At 41.4% G+C, this 8,688-nt stretch overlaps 1 long non-coding RNA gene across 1 annotated transcript; it reads left to right on the plus strand.

Moving 5' to 3' along the window:
* The first annotated feature begins 1,195 nt into the window (after positions 1-1,195).
* LOC142604324 (uncharacterized) lies at positions 1,196-8,393 on the plus strand. The gene is made up of 2 exons (XR_012838198.1): positions 1,196-1,451; positions 5,161-8,393. It is a non-coding gene; the product is annotated as an uncharacterized LOC142604324 (long non-coding RNA).
* The last annotated feature ends 295 nt before the right edge of the window (positions 8,394-8,688 follow it).

Genomic DNA, 8,688 nt, shown 5'->3' on the forward strand with positions numbered 1-8,688 from the left:
TTACACAAATCCTCCCTGCAGGCCTTCACAGCTCACCGTATCCAGACATATCAAATGACTGCAGGCAGCATCAGCTCATCATTAACTATGGTTGCAAGAAATTCTTGAGACATGAACCAAGTTTAGGGATGTATCGAGATCCCTAAACTTCTTTAAAACCGGAGCAGCCACCCCAGCCACAGCTGTCAGCACCGGCGCTGCTGAAGCCAAGACCAGGTCACACACTCCACACTTCTTCATATGAGGTCAGTTTTAAACAGGGTAAATACTCTTGAAGTAGTTTTGACGCTGCTAGGAACTATGGATCTGAGCATGGCAAGGTTTTCAGGGTCAGGCAGTGCCTTTTGTTAGACCAGCTGGTAAAAGTGGAATAAACAGACAAGCTATAAGGCACCCTGAGACCCTTCTGAGGCAAAAGGGTCTTGTGGGCCCCAAAACTTGCCCAGTTTTTCCCACCTGTATGAAGTAGTCCAACAGAGGAGCACGCTTCTCCCTAGAAGCCTTCCCTCACTTAGGGGAGACCATCACAACACCACGATTACTGCGAGTGGCAGCACCACAACAACTCAAGACCTTCCCCAGGTCTGAAAAAACCAGACAAGCTGTCAGACACGCAACATCTTTTTCAGAATGATGACTACAAAAAAGGCTTCTGCCCATCCTCCTCTTGCAGTGTTTTCATTTACTGTAACAGGGAATAGGACCTCTCACCACAGGCACTGTCTTGCCTAACTAACTAGGCCAGTTTGTGGCAAAGCTTTGCCTTCTTCAGCTCCCTTGATAAATATTACAGCACCATGTGGTAGAGATCATCATGTCCAAACCCATACTATAATTATGTACAAAAAGACAATACTATTAAGAACTGGCCTTGTCAGCAAAGTCAGTGCCTGTACCTTCTCCGGGAGGCAAAACAGTGCAAGGAAGAGGACAAAACCTGGCAAATCTGAATTTGGCAAAAACTGACTCTCAGGGCCTCATGAAGATGTTTAGATAGACTTTGCAGGCTCTGAGAAGTAAGCTCATGGCTGCAGTGTCTAATACTTGTCATGTCTAATTATTGTACAGTATTGCACAATTGCCTAAGAAATGAATTATATGTTTCCTTTGAGATACCATGAGCTGTACTGGTCAGCTTCAGGGACGGCATGCTGGATTTTTGATCAATGAGTCATCTGACTAGGTGAGGCTATCCTCTTTCTTGTACTATAAATGTGTACAGATTTTGCCTCACATGGACTTGCAGAACTTAATCTCAGATTGGCTCTGGACAAGCAAAGAGGCAAAATGAGGCTCTTCAGCTTCCCCCAGCACCAAAATACTACATGTTCTTGGGGACACCCACCGGCAGTCAGCATCACCCCCTTGCAGCTGAAGGAAATCTTTTCAGGGCCATATCCTTTACAAGCAAAGCTCCAGGGGTCAGACCCAGCCTCCTCTACGCTCCCCAGGTAAGTGGCACTGGTATTTATGGGAGTAGATTTTCAGCAGCATACACATGGAGTTAATTACGCAGCCCACATTGCCATTAATGACAGCCAAGCACCTAATCCTCCACATGCAGCACGCCGAATACGTTACCCTATGAAACTGCAGCTTCACAGTTATTGTGCTTCAGCTTATGTAGTTTCCCTTATGCTGCGCTGAATGGATTTTCATTCTGTGTCCAAGAGCATTCCAGTCCCTCCAGTAGCAAACAATAAATGAATCTTAGGAGGCTCTGGTGTACTTAGGAGGCTCTGGTGAACCTATCAAAAGAGGCAATTTATTTCTGAACTTGGCACTAGGCACGGCATGCCTTGTAAATGTCAGTTTGTGTATGTGTGAGCATCTGACACTACTCAGCAGCACATGGCTGGGGCCAAGAAGTTGACTGATTCTGGCTGATTTGCAAGCATAAAAATATTCTCTTTTATCAATATCCATTTTTTGTGCTTATTTGCATGCTAAGAAAATTCTAAGCAGACGGTGGTTTCGTGGATCAATCCACAACAGCTCTGCAGAGATCAAGTACGTGATGACCTGCCACAAACTGTGTGATGACACAGTTAGAACCATTGCATAAGAAGTGGCCCATATATAGACATACTTTGATTTTCACTGTTTGTCTGTTCTAATCCTGCAGGAATCAGAGACATTTTAATCTCTTTTATTGTTTTGTATTCATTTACATGCAGTGCCCAAAGGCCTCTGGCAAGCAGAGAGAGGGCTATATAAGTCAAATACATTGTTATTACTACTGTAGTTCCTATCATGGGCCCAATTCTCTTCCCATTGACGTCAATGGTAAATCTTCCAATAACTTCAGTGGGAGCTAGATTAAGCCAAAAATCTATGATCACACCCTGTTATGTTTTATACCAACAGTACTGTGGGCTCCAGCTGAAAATTTTACCATTTATTACGGTACAGGAAACACAGGGGGCTCTAAAAGAGGTTTTGATAATAAATGGGTGCATTTACGTGGCAAGCTGCCCCGTTTGTCATTGGAACATGACAAAGGTGGGTGCCAAAATACAATCTCCAGAAATACCAAGAAAAAACACAAATATATAACTCTTCTTAGAACAACTCAGGAGAGTTACATGAGTTTATATGACAGCTTTGAACTTCAAGAATTAGCCTGATAATACCGCACCATGATGAAGTAGTAGAATATTCAAATGACACGATAGGTTTACAGCTTGGGTGTACTATTTTTTCTATTTCATCAGTTCTCTTCATTTGGTGACTCTCAGTACTGCCCTATCATTTTCAGTTTCACCCAGAGACCCTTCATTTTTCTCTTTAGTGTTCATTTTCCTTCCTTTCCCTAGTCTTCTCAACCTTTTTCCTTAATTCTCGTACTCTTATCTGCTCACTGCTTTCCTTCTGTTTGCTGCCTCTTAAAGGCCTCTCTCTGTTATGAAGGAATGCTTACAGCCACCCAGCTCTTCACACCTGCAAAGCTTTTTCCCTCTATCACCAACTTTTGCTCGTTTTCAAGACCAAAACTGCATACTGCTTCCAACTACTACTTTCAGAACTGCTTCTCTTCTCTCCATCTTCTTGATATAGATTTTCCTCCTCTTCCCTAGCACTTTGACAGATCTGCACTGACACCATTGACCTCTCTTGAAATCCAAAGAACAGGTCAAAACAAGATGGGTGGAAACTCAGGTAGCAGCTTGAAATGCTATGGTTAATGGCTCAGAATCAAACCAACAGCCAGTCACAAATGGCATTCCTCAGGAGCTGATATGGGGTCCAATACCGTTCAACATATTTTTCAGCGATCTGGATAATGGGACTGAATGCCCACACCAAGTTTGTGGATGATACCAAACTGGGAAAAGAGATATGCTGGAAGGAGATGAGCCACCACACAGAGAGACTTCAACAGGTTGGAAGACTGAGCCAAAAAGATTGCTGTTTAATATTAATTAATATTTAGTATTAAACAATAGTTAAAACAATAAATGTTGGAGGTTTAATGAAGACAAATGTAAAGTCCTGCAGCTGGGATGGAATAATCCCAAGCAGCAGTACCGGCTGGGGACTGGTTGGCTGGGGAGCAGCTCCGCTGAAAAGGCCCTGGGGGTCTGGGCAGACAGCAAGCTGAACATGGGCCAGCAGCCTGCCCTGGCAGCAAAGGCGGCAAACCGTGTCCTGGTCTGCATCAGCAAAAGTACAGCCAGCAAACCAAGAGATGTGATTATTCCTCTGTACTTGGCACTTGTCAGGCCACACCTGCACTATTTCACCCAGTTTTGCTTTCTCTCTGCTCAAAAGAGACATTGAAAAATTGGAGACAGCCTGGTGGATGGTAATCACCGATGAATAGAGTGCTGGAGAACTTGATGCAGAAGGAAAGGTTGAAGGAGTTGCGTTTTTCAGCAAAGGGAAAGCCCATGGGGAATCTAATCACAGTCTTCTAACACTCAAAAGGTAGTTTTAGAGAGGTAGACAGAAGTACAGAGAAGCATTGTCTTCGCAGGTATGCACAGCAACAGAACAAGAGGCAATGGGCACAAGTCACTACACGGGAAATGCCATCTAGATATAAGAAAAAAATATTCACTCTGAGAACAATTCAGCATTAGAAATGGCTTCTCAGAGAACTGGTGGAATCTCCTTCACTGGTAATACTCCAGATTTGGTTTGACAGGGCCCTGGATAACCGAACCTAAGGCCTCGCTTTCAAGAGAGGGACAGATGATGTCAAGTGGTCCCTTCCGATCTCAGCTTTTCTGTGATTCTGTGAAAGCACCGGGGAAAGGCACATGTCAAATTCTGGATGTGTTCTCTCAAAGAGGCTTAGAAGCATTAAGAACAAGGCATGCAGGTGATGAGATAGACATATCAGGTTCAGCAGATGAAAGTAGATGAAAGCAGATGAGAAAGTACACATGAAGGACAATGATCTTTGCAGGCTTTCCTCCCTGATGAAAGCAGAGCTGATCTCTGAAAGGAATAGATGAAAAATGGGTGAGCTGTTTTTCACCTTAGCACAGTGACCGGGAAATTCAGCCATGGAACAAGACACTGCAGGTGTAGATATCGCACAAGTGGTGGTTCCTATCTGAAAGAATTTGTCCATGTATAAAACAGTATAAGCCAGGAGGTAAATGAGACTTACAGACTCTCTGGAGAGTGCCAGAGACTAACAGAGTATTAGTCAACATGACAGCACTGGTTGGGAACCAGCTTTGGGAAACAGCAGATGAACAGTTGAGCGCTGGGATGTGAAGCCTTCAGTCAGTAGCACGTACCACTGGATGCAAACTGAAGCCATCACACTCTCTGGAAGCTGCTGAGCTAAGCTGCCGACAGCCTTTCAGCTCTTACTGTGCTGCTGAAAACTGTCTGGAGCCTGTGGTGATGAAGGCCTGAAGCTTCATCTCTGGTGGCCCTGAGACATCCCTACTACCTGACAGACAGTGGAGTCATCTCGTGAATAATACACAGTTGTGGGTTAGTGCAGGCCATTTGCTGAAATTTCTAGAGCTGCAAGGGGGTTGTGTGTGTGTGGGTCCTGTCTGAGACATGTATACATGCATTTGAGTCATGTGAAATGTTGTTATTTAGGTGTTATTTGGTACTCTCTTACTTATAGAGTTATGTCTGATTCATGCTCTTTTTTCTTTTTTTTTTTTTTTTCTTTTTTTTTATTCCTGCAAGGTCTGAGATCTGTCCATGCATCAGCAGAAAAGTCAGGCTGCAAGACAAGGAAAAGGGAGATTGCATTATTGTTGCATAGTGATATCTCAGCACATGCCGCAGGCTCCACACTGCTCTTTGTTCCTCACCACAGTCCTCCAAAGGATAATTTTCAACAAGTAAACTAAGCCTACAAAAATGTGGGTTGTATCAAAAGATTTCAGATTGCTGATCAATGAGGACTCAGACTATGTTACATTCGTCATGTTCAAACACAGAGAGTGCAAAGTGCAGGGGACAATCAGCAGATGTAGGCACATCCCCATTTTCCTGACAGACTGCTCTGTTTGTGTCACTAAGAACTTATATCCGTCCTTCAAGGAGGAGCTGCAGGATCTGCCTTCACATGTGCTAAAAAACCTCTGCAAATGTTGGCAAAAGGTTTAATGGCACCGTTAATACAAGTCAGTGTTAAGTCCAGGCAGACTGCTCTTCTTAACCTTCTGTGTTATTGCTGTGATATGGCTGGTCTGAAATAATCATACAACATCCACCAACACTGAACAACACAAACTGATCACCCCTGAGGTATTTCCAAAAGCCTGAAGTTTCAGAAAACACACCACTTAAGATACCGTGTAATATTCCTTGCTTTTAAATGAACCACCAAGTGTAACTTACTGCACGCATGGCCCCAAAATAATCTGTGGGCTTTGAGAAGTGACATCCTGCAGCTTGAGAAAAATCACAATACCTACATAGACTAACCTGCTGGCTGGAAGAAAACACTTTCAGGACAAACAGCTTCAAAACGCTGTATTAATGAATTTCACAATTTGTGCACGATCATCGTCATGCTTTTAACAGGTCCTTCTGGAAAACTCAGCAGAATAAAGATTATTTGGCATTATATCAATATATAGCAAGATTAGCAAGCCTAGTTATTGCAATCCGTTTAAGATGTGTTTATCCCAAATATTGCTTGTGCTTGTTTTCATAACATTTCTGAGAAGCAGGGAAGTGAATCACAAGGAGTTTAAGTAACTTGCTTAAGTGAAATTACAGCAAAGGAGAGACTTGAACCCTACTGAGTTCTGTTCTATTCATCCTATGGACCACCCTACTGTAGCTTCTAAGAGTAGAGTTGACATGATGTCAACTCTAGCACATAACAAGAGTCAGTTCCTGCCCTAGAAAGCAGATTTGTAAAATTAATATATTTCTGCTGATATTAAGAGTCATAACACTCTTTTTCTTCCTGAAGTGGATATTTATTCTTATTTCTACCCCTTATAAGTACTGCAAAGCTATGTCCATTAAGGAATAATGAGCAAGACTCTGCTCTGCATCATGTATTGATATGTTTCACTGTTCTGCCTAACAAATTAAAGATTTTCTGTTCTGCATCATGTATCAATATGTTCCAAATCAAAAGCCATAATGCTGTCTCTCCAGACAGCCTCTGGAAGACAGGGAATGAAAAAGATTAACTAGAAACAGAATCTGAAGAACATGTGCTTGCATAAATACAATGCAAGACATGGTTTGGCTGCTGAAAAGTTATGGTGACAATGAAGAAGTCAAGGAGAATGCAGTTTGGATTTCAAGAAGATCAGAAGCCTGCAGAGCTGGCACATGGACAAATATGTCTTGTAAACTCAACAAAATTCCATAAAAGCTGCTGTTACATAGACATGAAACTGTATCACGCCATATTTTCTGTGCTATTGTTCAGAGTATGACCTCAGCAGTGTAGAAGGCCTTTCAGTGTGTATTTTGTACTCACTTTTTTTTTTTTTTTTTTCTGGTAAAGAAACAGAGAAAGGAGGAAGAAAAATCATTATTGCACATGTAAATTTTTAATTTGTCCTATCAATGTCAGGGGATAAATTCACACTTTCACAGCTGCAGGTTTTGGGCCAGAGACTTTTTTCTGCATGGCTGAGCTTTTAGGACAAAGCACATCTGAAAACCCAGCGCAGATGGATAGCAACAGTGGGCAGAGGTGGTGACAACTGCATTTAAATGGATCATGTACAGTCTTCCTATTAGCACAACATCAGACCCATGAGAAAGGCAGAAAAATAAACTGGAGTGTTAAAAAAAAAGGTATAAAAAACATAGGAGAGAGCACAAGCATTATCCTCAACACTTTATTGACCCTGAGGCCAACTCCTCCATTAGGAGGCATTTCAGTTTTATGTCAGTGAGGGCAGGGAAGGGGTGGAAGAAATAAATACCTATTTGTATTAACATACAAAGTATGTCGATGATATTTATGTCCTTTTTTCTTTATGCTCAATCGCAGAAAATGGTAGGAAACCAGACTACACACTCTTCACTTTATGGTAACTGCAAGCAGAATATAAATTGCCATTAACATTAAGTTAGGGGCTTATTCACAGGATCTTATGGAAGATGCTTAGAGCAAGAGAAATTTCAAATACTTCACAAACAGTCTTGGAGACATGGAGTTCCCAGCTCCCATCCCGAGAGTAAAGATTTGCTGTTTCTACAAGATAATTAAATCATGGTATTTTTTAATAAAGATAGCACAGCATTATGATACCTTACGTGGTGGTTTTCTTCTGTGAGTAACCACAAATTGCTACACACTGCAAGTAACCACAAATTGTAAGTACTGCTGCAAGTACTTACAGTACCAGTAATTCCTTAGACTAAAGAACTCTGAAATATTGGGTCATACAGGCTGAAAAGCCATCTATCTTTTGAGAAGAAGGAAAAGTAATCATTGGACTCAGCCTACAGACACTTAATGTTTTATTGTACTTTAATCAAAGCCCAATTAGTCACAAGATAAATTTAAACAGACTTCAGCAATAAAATGGTTGTCTCAGGCTTGTCTTACGCAACTAAAGAGCTAAAGAATAATGGGGTTTTTTTAATGGAAAACATTTTCGTTTGAGTTAAAGAACATTTACAAAATTAACTGCCAAATCACACTCTTTGCAAAGGAAAAATATTTTAATTGGCTTTAAATTTTTTCCCGATGAAGCAAATTTGTTACCTTTTCCATCCATGCACCTAAAACCGTCCTCTGACTGAGAGAAGTTCATTCAGGTACTATGTTAGCACCATCACTGTTATTCTTAGTATAATATCTGGACTATTGTGGTAGGTTTATAAAATGTTTTCCTGATGGCACACAAATCTTGTCAGCAAATGTACTTTAGTCTGTTCTTAGCTTGTGTGTACTAAAGATAAATAACTAGTGAATTAAACATGTGACTTCATTTAATATTCTTGGTAAACTATTTATTATATCCATGGTTATATGCTGCTCGCGCTCTGTCTCCCACTCTTTACTTTGCACAATTTAGTGATTAATGGTTAAAAAAGACAAAACCTCCGCCAGTTTGAACAAATAGTTCTGGGGACTTGATACAGCTAGGCATGATTCCAAATTCAAGGAGGCGCCAGTAAACTAATGTAGAATGTTACTGATCTGCTCTAGCCATGCGAAATCAGGATTTCATCTTGTAAAAACCACGCAGGGTCAAACACAGTCAACATTTAGTTTAGGAGTCC

Source organism: Balearica regulorum, chromosome 1, assembly GCF_011004875.1.
Source record: "Balearica regulorum gibbericeps isolate bBalReg1 chromosome 1, bBalReg1.pri, whole genome shotgun sequence".
In the NCBI taxonomy this organism is placed as follows: domain Eukaryota; kingdom Metazoa; phylum Chordata; class Aves; order Gruiformes; family Gruidae; genus Balearica; species Balearica regulorum.